Genomic DNA, 14,366 nt, shown 5'->3' on the forward strand with positions numbered 1-14,366 from the left:
CTTCACCTGTAAAATGGGGGCAATAATGATATTTACCTGCTAGCCTTGCTATATGAATTAAATGAGGTAATTCCTGGCTCTATTAGCTATTATTGATGCATATATCCCACAGAGGGGCTAATATTTGTCAACAAATAATGAGTTAGTTATTCTGTTCTCAACTACTCTACTCATTCAGAGACCTTGATGCCTCCAAGGTGGCAGTAGGAAAAGCACTGCAATGGGACTCAGCATCTGTGGGCTTTAGGGCAACCTTTTTGCTTGATTGAGTAGTTAGTTGATGGACATATATCATGTGTTTACTGACATCATCATGCCTCCCTATGCCGTTTCCTCTTCTGTGAAAAACAACAACAGTAGCACACCTTTCCTACCTGTCTCTGGGTTATTGTGAGATCAGATCCCTGATTCTCATCTTTATATGGTTTTCTTAAAGTATAAAGGCTTATAGCTTTTTCAAAAATAATTTAATGAATGCTTACTATATTCTAGGTGGTGTGCTGGGTCTTACATGTAATACCTCATTTTAATCCTCACTATCAGGTGGGTATTATCATACCTACTTTAGAGATGAGGAAACTGAAGGCTGGGAGGCCAGATACTGCTCATTTTCCCCAAGGTCTCATAGCTAATAAGTGATAGAGCCAAGAATCAACTCCAAAGGTCTTAGAACCACTGTGCTTTAAACAATAATACCATTAAAATACATTGTAAGTTTGAGATCAGTATTGGCCACATACAATTCATCTCTCTACCAGGTTCTACAGACATCTTTCTAATGTTGTAAAATCCTTAACTTGGAAAGCACACAGCAGTTAAATGAATGAAGATGAAGCGTTGGGTAGAAAATAGAATGATCAACACAGGATCCACTCCCTTAACTGGATGATTATTTATGGACACTGGCTAGTTAATTAACATTCCCTGTGACCGATGTATATTTGCTATGATTATTACTACGATTAACGTATGTTTGAGGACACCAACTGGAGAAAATCCAGTCACCTGTGTTAATTGATCTCTACCTCCTGGTAGTTCCTGAATGGCAAACTGACATGCACAGCAAGCAGCTTCATGGACTGAAGTTGAGCAAGGTCTGTCAGAGAGGGAAAATCCATATTAATGATATGCTATAAAACACTTTTTGTTAGTTACATATATTCCTTTACTTTCATTTCCCAAGAATAGCTCAGCTGTCAAAGCATTTCCAAGATTTCCATAGATTCGGCAAATACTGTGCGATTGAATTATTGCTCTGAGAGAAGCTGCAATTAAAACACATTAATCATTGTAACAAAGGATCCTTATTGAGGCTGACAAAGGTGGTGAAATCTGATGAGTAATTAGTCTGGTTAATCTTTTAAAAGTGAATTAAACCGCTAACAAGTTAAATCACTGTGATTTTCAAAATAAGCCTCCAGGGTGAGCAGAGAATGGGAATATTATCATCATTTTTAAAAGATATTTTCTTCCTCTTTCTCATCTCTGGGCTTGCATTGGAGGCCCTGGGTTAGAATAGTAGGACCCAGAGGAGCAGCTAGGGAGAATGAGGCTGGTCAAGCTTTTTCCCACAATGATTTCTCAATATATCTAAGAAAGTCTTATAGTGGATGGAGGAGGAACCATGCATCGTGACCTTTAAATCTGATTCAGAACTAATATGGTACCTGCTTACCAGCCATTCTCAATGACCTCTGGCGGATATATCATGCCATTCTGATTTCTTTCCCACCAACCATGACAACAGGGTCACTCTTGTATAACTTTGCTTTTTGCCCTTCCCTCTAGTCAGATGGCTTATTCTTCCAGACAACACCTCTCCTCTTTGCATGTCAATTACTGTGAAAAATCTGCTATACCCTGAAATGAACTGAGATGGGCAAATGTGAACTAATAAATCATGGGAACTGGAACAACAGGATAATCCTTTGAGCTAAAGTCTTCACTTTGGCTGAGCCTCCACAACTTTTGGGAGGTTTAGTGGATGTTGTGATGCATGGTCCAGATGCCCTTCAGGTAGGAAGGACTTATTTTTCCAGCTGCTGGGAGTGCTGCTGGCATTTGGCCCTCAGCTGTTAGCCTTGAGTGAAGGAAACTGCCCCTCCAAGGTCATGCTTCCTTCCAGGGGCAGCTGGCACCCACTTACTGATCAATGTGGCGGTATAAAGACTGGCCTGACTTGGAACAACTCCAAGGGGGTCATTCTGATTCTGGAGTTCCCTGGGGGGTTGGCTAAGGCCTTTGCTGGGAGAGTATCGCAGCCTAATTTCTCCCTTATCCAAGCTTAATTTCTTCTCCTCCCTATAGGTATTAATCACAAGAGGACTCCCTAACAAATAAACTGACTGCTAAACTCCTTCTCGGAATCTGTTTACGGGGACTTCCCTGGTGGCACAGTGGTTAAGAATCCGCCTGCCACTGCAGGGGACACGGGTTCAAGCCTTGGTCCTGGAAGATCCCACATGCCGTGGAGCAACTAAGCCCGTGCGCCACAGCTACTGACCCTGCGCTCTAGAGCCCGTGCTCCACAACAAGAGAAGCCACCATGATGAGAAGCCCACACACCACAACGGAGAGTAGCCCCTGCTCACCGCAACTAGAGAAAGCCTGCGCACAGCAACGAAGACCCAATGTAGCCAAAAGTAAAATAAAATTTTAAAAAATGATGGTGAGAAAGAACAACCATTAAAAAAAAAAAAATCTGCTTCCTGGAGGCCCCAACCTATAACAGAAGATGTCTCACTTGTGAAATGGAGGTCTCTAATGACTATTGATCCAATAACAGCAGATGGGAAAAATGAATCGGCCAAGCTCCCAACTCAGCTACCTCCCAGCTCTACATTACTCCTACAGCAAGAGTATTCCTACCAACAGATGCTCTAGGAGATGTCAAGGATCATTCCAAAAGAGAGATCATTGCTATCACAGATGAGAGGCTTATAGCTTTGAAAAGCAGGTGGATCTCAAATTATTTAAGCCTAGTTACTTAAATTTCTGTTTTTTTTCATCTGCACAGTGAGCAGGTACAATCAGCCTCACAAGTTTATTGGTTAAGTGAGATGATATATGGCAGTTGCCCGATCCCAAATCCTACCAAGGGTTTATTTCTCTTTTATACATCCTCCATCCCCCTCACCCTGCTTTCCAGATTCCAGGAAAATCACTGCTTTTCTTTTTTTCTGACTGAGTTCATCTAATCCACGGGTATCTTGGAGATTCCATTTCAGGTGTTCATTCACCCATCTTCAGACCATGAAGTCTCTCTTGAGACAGCTGGTCTCATCAATTAGATGTCCATACCTGTTAGTTCTAATGCGGGTGAGGGCACCTCATTGTAATTCCCTGGGAACTGACAACACTTTGCATTCGGAAAATACAGGGGACAGCTCAACATTGTTGAAGAGTGATTATTTTCAGTTTAAATCTGGGCTCTGTTCCTGGTTTCGTGTATGGCAGCCACTTCTCCCCACTAAACTGTAAGTTCTATGAGGGCAAGTAGCATATCATCTCTTGTCACCCACCAGATCTAGCCTGGAGGGAGTGTTCTTTGCCAAATTACTTGGGGATGTTGACAAAGAAACTGATAAGAGAATAAGCAATACCCGTAAAAATTACATGTCCTGGGATCTCCCCAATCACTCTGTGGCAATTTCCAAGCCTCTTTAAATATTCTTTAATCTCCTGGTAATGCTGCTGTCATAGGTAATTGTGAATGAAAGCCAAATTTACAATGTTTTTGTCATGAATCAGACTCCTGTCTCTATTGCAGCAAATCTAAAAAAAACTGTAAAAGTATCAAGGGAAAGTTTGGGAATCTGGCTAAAATTGGACCTCAGAGAAAAGTGAAATAGAATTGAGATTTTTGGCACAGGATAAGGGAAGTTCTACTAACTCCCTTCCCATGAAAAAGTCTATTGTGAGGAAACTGTTCAAGTCTTCCTTGACTTCCCATAGGAACAAACAAGATTGAAGCAGAAAGGACTTTGGCTAGGATTACTGAAGAATACTGAAATCTTTAGAGATTAAATCAGACTACCGTGTGTGTGTGTGTGTGTGTGTGTGTGTGTGTGTGTGTGTGTGTGTTTTACTTTCAGGATTGCTTTTTAAATATTTTGTTTTATAGCTATGTAACATACTAACATGGTTTCAAAGTCAAATCTACAAAACAATGTATGTTCAAAGAATTCTAACTATCCCTGATCCTCCTATTCTATTCTCTCCCTCTCCCCTAAGAAACATGTTTATGTTTTTAGTTTGTTTTCGCCTATATCCCTTTTAAAATCTCTTTTTTCCTTTTTACTCTCTATTACCCTTCAGTCACTCATTTATCTATTGAGCTTATTATTCTCTTTTGTGTTTTCCTAATTTAGTCTTCATTTCTGAAATAAAATTTTCCCTTTATTTCGAATTCTTTCCTGGGTTTATCACTTCATTTCCAAAATTTTCAGCTTCCACATTGTCATTCTTTTATATCTTCTATCAGTTTAAAAAGTTTCTTTTAGCTTGTCTGAAATATTAGGACCTTCTTTTCATCCGTTTCATGAACACCTTTTTCTAAGTGGCTTTTAGTGTGGGGGTGAAAATATTTCCTTGATGCTCCAGCCTCAGTGCCCTTCATCTTCACTCCTCTCTACACACCTCCACCCAGGACCCTTCCCAGGAACTGACTCAGAGATTCTACCCTCCCCACTCCTCCAGGGTCTTGATACCCCCAATTTCTGTCACTTCTCTTTATCTGTACTTTTAACCCCTCCCTCTCTACTGGAACTTTTCCTTCAGCATATAAACACGTTTGTATCTATCCTATCTTTAAAAATTAATACAAACTGCCCCCTTTCCCATCTTATATCCCCCTTTAGCCATCTCCTTCTCTTATTCTTCTCTCAGCCAACCTTTTGCAAGGTCTGTCTGCATTACTTCATTTTCCACTCCCTTGTCAACCCGTGTCAGTTAGCCGATGCCTACACCCCTCTGCTGAAACTCTTGCTGAGGTCGCAAGTGACTTCCTGGTTGTTAAATCCAATGACCTTTTTTCAGTTTTTATCTTATGTGACCTGTTTCTACTCTCAGACACCACTGACTACCTCCTCTTTCCTGAAATGCTCTCCTTTGCTAGCTCTCTTTCTTTGATTTCTCCTTCCTCAGCCAACCACATAAATTTGCTATTCTGGGGGTTTCATCCTTGGCCCTGGTCTCTCCTCTTATCGTCTGCCCTCCCTGGGTGATCTCATTCACTGCCTCAATTTCCACTACCACTCCAATGTTAATCATTTCCTATTTACTACTTATTTATTTATACCCCTCCTTATTAAAAAATTAACTTAAGACCTTTTAGTAAGATATACAGTGAAAAAATTAACGGAGAAAATCTAGGCAAAGGGTGGTGGTGGGGGTCTACAAATAAGGTAGAACACAAAAATGTGGTTCTAAGATTTCTTGTAGCCAGTGCAAAAAGGAAAACAGAATAACGCATACATTTCACTATTTGCTCAATAGAAGTACAGAATTCACGGTTTTGAGACACAAGCTTTTGGTCCCATAAAGTCCGCATAAAGGGGACATTGCACTGTGTTATGGTGTGTTCTCAAAATATATTAGTATAGTAAATACAATGATGTTTTTCTACAAGCTGTTTTTTTTTTTAATAATGCCTCCCAATATTGATGAATTTGATTTTTTTTAAAGTAAATATATGGAGGGCCAAAACAATGTAGTCCAGGTACTCTGGTCTTTGACAACCAAGCCCGTATTTTCAAACATTTTAACAGCAGACTTCTTTGTTAAAAAGGAAATCTCATGCGGAGTACTAACACTTAAAACCAATTCAGTTGGAACAGTTCTGATTGAAAGGGAAAGCAGAGCCCTTGTCCTTCCATCTCCTGTCCATCCCCACCTGCCCGAGAACCTCTGAGGTTCAGCAGAACAACTTCTGGAAGCCACCATCCCGACTTAGATTCAAGGGTAAATTCAGAGAATCACATCTTGAATGAAATGCTTTAGACAATTCTCCGTAATTATACCCCGAAGCTGAACTTTGGATCAGTATTGACTAAGGACATGGGGCAACAATTATTCAGCAACACACTAAGCAAATTAGCACAACTATTTTGGAAGACAATTTGGCAATAACTTTAAAAAGTAGCAATAAGTGGTAGTGAGTTCAAGGACATATTTCCAAATACGTGTAAGTATTCTAAGTTGCCATGTAAGTACAGATCCACATGATGAAATGACTGGCCAAGTTGCAGATAGGATCAGGACTCTCACAGGCAATGGTTCTCAAACTTAAGCTAGCATCAGAGTCACCTGGAGACTTGTTAAAACATAGATTGGTACACTGCACCTGCAGAATTTCTGATTCAGTAGGTCTGAGAAGGAGCCTGAAAATTTGCATATCTCACAAATTCCTGGGTGATGCTGATGCTGCTAGTCTGGGGACAACACTTTGAGAACCACTGTTCTTAAAGAAACTTAGGGAAACATAAGGTGGCTACCTCACCTACCCAGAGTATCCAATTGCAGGTATGTAATATTCCTCAAAATATAATTTTGAATACAATCTAACTCAGATGTACAGAGCAATCAAGGCATTAAATTGCTATGATTTAAAATGGCAACAATAAATGTTAAAACAAGAAAAATCTTAAAACATTGTTGTCATCTTGGTCTTTAAAAATATACTATTAGTAAAGATGCCTAAATGTTTGATTGAGTGATACAACTTTCTGGTGGGCAAAAAACAAAAACAAAAAAATAAAACAGAACCCCAAACCCTAGTTAACTTCTTTAATTCAGAGTGAGATTTCACATTTTTATTTCTTTTTCTGTGAACTATCTTTTGACGCTATCCTTTCACCATTCTAACAGAACTGTTTATCTTTTTCTTAACAACTTAACACAACTTGGGTCTGCCATTGGGTTGCAAGTATTTTCCAAGTTTGTCTTAACCTTGTGGTTATTTTTTAATATACATATTTTGAAATTTGTCACATTCAAGCATACATGTCAGTCTTTTCCTTAATATCTTATGGTTTTGTATTTTGAAATTTAGAAAGTTCAAAATCTCTACTGAAGATTATATTTTAAAAATTCACCTATACTTTCCCTATCAATTTTTATGGACTTACACTCTTTTTAAAAATTAATTAACTAATTAATTAATTAATTTTTAGCTGCGTTGGGTCTTTGTTGCTGCATGCAAGTTTTCTCTAGTTGCGGCAAGTGGGGGCTACTCTTCAATGCGGTGCGCGGGCTTCTCATTGTGGTGGCTTCTCTTGTTGCGGAGCATGGGCTCTAGGTGCATGGGCTTCAGTAGTTGTGGCACACTGGCTCAGTAGTTATGGCTCGCAGACTCTAGAGCGCAGGCTCAGTAGTTGTGGCACACGGGCTTTGTTGCTCCGCGGCACGTGGGATCTTCCTGGACCAGAGCTCAAACCCGTGTCGCCTGCATTGGCAGGCAGATTCTTTTTTTTTTTTTTTTTTTGGCAGGCAGATTCTTAACTACTGCACCACCAGGGAAGTCCTGGACTTATGTTTTTATGTTTAAATCATAGACTCATCCAAATTTTATCTTGATGTATCAGCTGTATTCCTTCCTCCAAACACTAGCCAGGTACTCTTAAGCTTTATTAAATTATCTAATATAAAGCTTCCCTTTTAAGGAAAAGGAAGACATCAATATTTATTTCCCAGAATTCCCTGGTGGCAAGAATCCCCTAAGGCACATATTAAAATATAAGTTCCCAGGCCCCTACCCAGGAGACTGATTAATGTGGCAGGGGTGTGTGCAGGAATTTATATATTTTAATAAGTACCCCCAGGTGATTCTTATCCAGGAAGTTTGGCAAACACTGGAGCAGACTCTGCTCTGGATCTAAATAGACAGGACCATGCCATCAGAGACTGGATCTTGACATTTCTTGAGAGGTCTGGGAATTTGTATTTCTTAGACCTGCTTCCTTAGACGTTCCACCAAATTACCCAACCACAGCTCAAATCCAAACAAAATAGGTTCTTTCTAGCACCCTCTTACTGAGACATCCCATGGTTCCCCAGGGTGTGCGCTCCCTCACTGCAACAATAAACCCAATTTGTTCAACTACATTATGGGTGTGTCCCTGGTTGTGTTTGGCTGAAGGGCATTGATAAAATACAAAAGCCTCTTTGGTAGTTCTAACATCTAAACAATTGCTGTAGTATCTGTTGATTTTTAATAAAACATACACTACCTTCAAATTAGGCCATTTTTATTACTTTTAATAAACACTGTATTCTTTGTGAAAGTTAATTTGGGACACTCAGTTATACAGTTGTGTCCCATGCATATGAATTCAGCTATGTGCATTTATCTCAAGAGTAAGTTTCTAACGGTTTGGTATGGTTCTTGCTCTTACGTCTCCAGCCCCTATGATACTACATATTCCTGTGGATGTGTATTCTACTGCATATTCTAGTGGAAGGAGAGATCATCCAAGTCCACAAAGCACAAACATCACTTAACAGTAGATTAAAAATAACAATAACAGTATACAAAACAGTGATTGTAAAGAAACACAATTTTAAACACAAATACAAGCTCCAAATGGAAATATCTAAAAGTCTCTAGAGTCAGTCCTGAAGAAACAAAGACAAGAATACTGCAGTCTCATATATACACTAATGTGTATAAAATAGATAACTAGTAAGAACCTGCTGTATAAAAATAAAATTAAATTAAAAAAAAGAATATTGCAGTCTCTGGAATTTATTGTGAAATGGAATTTTTATGAATCTCTACCAAACTTTTCCTAATTATTTGCATATTTGTTGCCTCATGTGAAAGAAACTTATCAAAATTACAATTAAATAAAAATGTTTTTGATCAACTATGAGTGAAGACATGTTGACAAATCTGGCTATACTGACTACTGAATGGGAATGTGCAAAGAAAAGCAGTTTTGATATAGTCAATGACAAAGATGCAGAAGCTATATTTCAAAACCAGAAACTATAATGTTAGTATTTGTTCAGCTACAGACCAATAAGTAGGTATAAGTTTTTTCCCCTTTTTCAAAAAAAAAAAATTATTAAATTTAATGTGTCATTTTATTACCTTTTTCTTTTTTGTATAATAATATCTTTTTGTTTTATTTGAAGTTTTACAGGCATGATTATACACATGATATTCAGCAAAAGATTTTTCACTATCTGCATTTTTCACTGGCCATTATTCTTGTGTGTGTGCTTATTGAGGTATAATTAACATTATAACTAATGTTAATTATAAACTAATTAACATTAGTTTCATGAGTACATGATTCCATATTCATATATATTGCTAAGCAATCACCACAATAACTCTAGTTAACATCTGTCCCCATACACAGTCACAAAAAATTTTTTTCTCGTGATGACTTTCATTATTCCTTTGTTTCATCTATGATTATTACTGAATAATTGTGTTGAATAGCGAGGGAGTATTTAACAAGAATCTGCTCTGAGTATCCAACATATGAGGTGCATCACTGCAGACCAGGCTCTCTCTGCCTTGGGACCTCAGCCTGGAATGCACTTTCTCTTTCTCCTGCCAGGTCATCTTTACTCATGCTCAGGCCTTAGTTAAAGTGATACTTCTGGGAAACCACCTTTAAACCTTCTGCAGTCCAGAGCTCCTGTATATTTCCCTCCGGACCTATATTTCCTTTTTTCATATTGTCCATGCTTGTTTAACTGTTTATTACTTCAGCTAGCTTGTGAGCAGCATAAGGAAAGGGCTTGTATTTCTCCTGCTTGCTCAATAAGTGTTTGCTGAGTGCATTGAATAATGAATCCCCACCCCAGACACTTAAGGTAACAGATCAAATAAGTAATTGGCCTGAGCTACAGAGCAAGTCTTTTGGTAGAATTCTCAAAGCAGGAAATTTCTAAATAGAAAGTTTTCTAGGAGGTATTCCCACAACAAACTTGTGAGAATCAAAAGAACCAACTTCAATTTTACTTTCCCTCTATTCTTCCAGTCCCTGCCTCTCTCTGCGCTTTAATATCACAGAAGTGCCCCAGGAAAATTCAATGTAAAGATAAAGAAGGTAAAAAACCACTAGAGATGTCTAAAAACAAATAGAATATCAAGAGGAATAGGACTTGAGGAAAAAGAGAAGAGCAGGAATGTCCTCCACCCAGAATAGAACTGTGAGGGGCAAGCACTTCCCCCCTTAACCCCTGACCTTGACAGGTACAAAGTTCTCAGAATTAGGAGGAGTGAAGGGGCAACAAACTTGGGTCTCCAAGGCTGAGGCAAACCCAGAGGAAAGAAAACAAGACTGGTTCCTGGGGAGGGGATCAGAGAGCCTCCTGTTTTCCTGAGGATCCATTGCTAGTCCAGGTCAGCAGATAACAGGAGGCCAGGCATCCTGGATGAGCAATGCCTTGAGTTCTCCCTTGTCTTTAGCATTTTAACATGAGGATTCAGGGTGATAAACACTCACAAGTGACTCATGTTCCCAAGAGCCCTTGTATCACTTGTGTTCAGGGTTGACACCCAATCCACAGGATGGCTCGCAGGGAACCCTGAGCAGTGCCGCAGCCTTGACCATCAGAGTTGCCCCAGATATGATATGAATATCCAGTGCTGATATGAATGTCCAGTGTGGGTAATTGAGTCTGCTTGCGCAGCAGAGAAACCCAGTATTCCACATACAGAACTGCTGTACTGATTAAAATGTATGTTTTGAGGCAGAAAAAGATTCCCTACATTATAGTGGGACTGAGAAACTTGCATGTCAGGGTGAAGCCTGATAGAAATTAAACAAATGGGTAACAAACCCTTCTGGAGAGGAGCTTATAATGGAAACACTGACGGGATATAATTATGATCTGGATTTTGATCACTACGTTCTATTGAAGACACCTCCGGTATACAGTAGTTATGTAAAATCCTGTACACTGTTGTCAAGTGGCATTTTAAAAAAGCATTAAAGTTAATTTTTAAGAGCCTCAAAAACCACAGTAATGATTAAATGAGGAAGCCAACACTGCATTCTCTTTGCTACAAAGGAATTCAAGAGAGGCAAGAAGAGGAGGTGACTGGTGGCAATCCACTTAAGTCCTGTCTGTTTTTCCTTCACTTCTAAGAGATTCTCAGCCTTCATAGTCTATTTTGAAGGTCTAATTGAAGGACTGGTACACAAATGTAGCCAGATAGCATTTTTCCAAATAATTAAATTCAACCAATACTTATGGATTGCTTGTGGTACACATAACATAAATCACAATTATTGCTCTCAAGGAATTTACAATCTAGTGGAAGAGAGATAATCCAAAGGCACAAACTACCAATATGCAAAGCTATGCATTATAGATACCATGGGGCCTTAAGGCTCCTTATTTAGTTGGGAGACAAGGAAAAGCCTCTGAATATTCAGGGCTTAAACAATAGGCAAAATCTTCAGGAATAGACAAAGGTGAGGAGTGTTTAGGGCATGGCAGGCAGAGCGAACAGTAAGAACTATGGTGTGGAGGCCCTTAAGGTCTGAATTGGGCAAAGCACTAGACAAGAGAAGTAGAACTTTCCAATGGGTGATAGTCATTAGTTTGAGGTCAGCCTGGAGTGAAAGAGTGGAAGAAGACCCCATGAATGGCATGCTGACGACTTAGAACAATAAGAATGCTTTATGCACTGAAGATTTGTTATCAGGAAGAAGTCCCATCAGAGTCATGTTAACATCTCTAAGCAAGAACAAACCTGATAATGCCCCTTAGTGACAGAATTGTCCCTTAAAAAAAAAAAATAGATGTGCTTCAGATGCTTTTAATAGGTTCTAAATCCTTTTACACTTATCTTTCCTTCCTTTTTTTTTCTCTCTTAATCAAAGAATACTAGGTTGGCTCCAGCCCTCAGATGTCAAACCTCAAGCTAAGCCTGATTGAGAAGTTTGCAGATGAGAATTAAGAAACCAGAAAAAAAAAAAAAAAGACAACCTCAGATTATACTCTTAGAATTAGACCACCCAGCTTCTGCAGCTTTCTTGTCCTTTTCTATCCTGGGCCTCAGCAGGAAGCAAGCTGGGGGCCTCAGACTAGGGAGGATTGGCTGGTCTTAGGATGCTATTATAGACAACAGAGTTCCATGTCTTGGTAGTAAGGGAAAGTTGAGTTCAGAAGGGTAAAAATGCCACTACTCATTTTCTTCTTCCAGGGTCCTTAATCTTTGTAAAAACAATTAGTTTTAATTTTCTGAAAGCTTTGAGTTTTCTGTACATCTGTACATGAAGTCTCTAAAGAGAGCACATCTGGGGCTCTCCTCCCCCTGGTGGGAGTCCAAAGAAAGGGAAGCTTGGTAGAAAGATTCATCTTTGAAATTCCTGAAAGATTCCATTCCACTGGTTTGGTACTATCAGATCTACTTCACCAAGTCTAAATTCCTCTGCCTGGAGTTGCAGCGTGCCGCCACAGCATCGCTGTCCATGGTGCTGACAACCACTGTTCCGCTAAGCAGACATGGTTGTTTCTCTTATTTCTGAGACACTGTTGATGGTGAATTGAAGGTCCTTGTGTGCACTATGTCAAAATGGTCATAGTTGTATGTATTTTATCTTCTATCTGAAGAGTAACTTTATTTTTTACTATATTGCATAACAAAATTATGGTTTACATTTTCCAGTGTAGGTAGAGGATTCACATACACTGAGAGTTCTACCATGTTTCCGTTGATGATAAAATATCTCCCTCTGGAAGGCACATGGGCTATCCACTCTTCCCCATATCTCTCTACTTATAACTCTACCTGGCTTTGAAAGTACTCTCCAATCTGAGCATAATACCTGTATATCCCTATCTCCTGCTTTCAGCACACATTCTCAGCAGCAGAGAGCAATTGCCTTTTCACCCCTCACATGCTACTATCAATCCCCTCTATTTCTTGACTCATTCTGGCTCCCAGACTGTAATTCCCCTCTATGACTTTCCTTCTTTCTCATAAAAACTCTACCCAGATTTCAATGTTCAGCTCCTACCCTGCCTCCTCCATGTAACCTTCTTTGATAATCCAATTACTTCATTCTTCCTCTTCTCCAAATTCTTTCAGAATTTGTTATTTGGAAAATCTGGCATTGCATCTGGGATCATAGCACATTTGGAAGGGAACCTCAACTTTAGTTCCATGCCTGTGCCAAAACAGTGCAGTGGAAAGTGCATATGTTTTAGTATCAGACAATTTTGGTTTTTTTTTTTTTTAGTATCAGACAATTCTTAATTTCAGTTCTAACTCCTCCATTCCCTAGCTTGAGTTGAGGTACTTAACCTTTTAAAGCCTCCTTTCTTCTCTAATCATGAAGAAAAATGTTTAACCTATATATCATCAAATTATATATGCATTATAAATTATTTGGCATACAATAGGCCCTCAGTAAATGAGTTTTTGCTCTCTTCTTCCTCCCCACTGTAGCCTTCATACTACCTAGCACAATGTTGAACATATGGTAAATGTGACTTTACTGAAATGCACAGAAAATTCAGTTTGACTACTCAGCTTTTCTGTGAAATCCACCTGCAAGGAACTGGCCGTCTCTCATCAAGCACATTTTGGGCAGAGAAGTGTCCACAAGGCCTGAGAGAGCAAACTTAAGAGAGACCATTAGAGTAGATGTTAAACTACTTGGCTCTTGAAATGGTTATAGTGATGGTTAATTTTATGTGTCAACTTGACTGGGCTAAAGGAATGCCCAGAGAGTTGGTTAGACATAATTTCTGGGTGTGTCTGTGAGTATTTCTGGATGAGATTAGCATTTGAATGGGTAGACTCAGTAAAGAAAGTGACCTCATCAATGTAGGTGGGAATGATCCAATCCACTGAGGGCCTGAATAGAACAAAAAAGTGGAGGAAGGGCAAATTTGCTCTCTACCTGAGCTGGGACATCTACCTTCTCCAGTCCTTGGACATCAGCACTCCTCGTTCTCAAGCCTTCAGAGTTAGACTGAATTATACCACCAGTTTTCCCAGTTCTCCACCTTGTGGATGGCAGATTTGGGGAATTCTTGCCTTCCATAATCCTGTGAGCCAATTCCTATAATATTAACTCCTTTTATATATCTCTCTATATATCCTATTGGTTCTTTCTTTGGAGAGCCCTAACACAGTCATGTTCTCAGTCAAGGTCCGATGACCAAGTACAAAACTCATGGATGTGGGGACTGGCGAAGGATACACGTAGCTGTGAAAATCTGACTCCTGCACAACCTGTGCCCAAAACTCTTTAAAATTCAAAGTGCAGTGTTGGAGGAAATTTTTACTCTCTACACTTGCCAAATTTTGACATTTCCCCCCTGACATTTTTATTTTCTATTATCAGAATTTCTTCTGAAAAAGAGAAGAAAAAGAAGATACATAGAAT

General features: G+C 39.3%; 1 long non-coding RNA gene across 1 annotated transcript in view; it reads right to left on the reverse strand.

Moving 5' to 3' along the window:
• Positions 1-14,366, reverse strand: part of LOC137205672 (uncharacterized) — a 38,021-nt gene that overhangs the window by 4,531 nt on the left and 19,124 nt on the right. The window contains exon 2 of the long non-coding RNA XR_010934248.1: positions 1,006-1,096. This is a non-coding gene — a long non-coding RNA (uncharacterized lncRNA). The remainder of the gene's footprint in view (positions 1-1,005; positions 1,097-14,366) is intronic.

This window comes from Pseudorca crassidens, chromosome 14 (assembly GCF_039906515.1).
Source record: "Pseudorca crassidens isolate mPseCra1 chromosome 14, mPseCra1.hap1, whole genome shotgun sequence".
Taxonomy (NCBI): Eukaryota; Metazoa; Chordata; class Mammalia; order Artiodactyla; family Delphinidae; genus Pseudorca; species Pseudorca crassidens.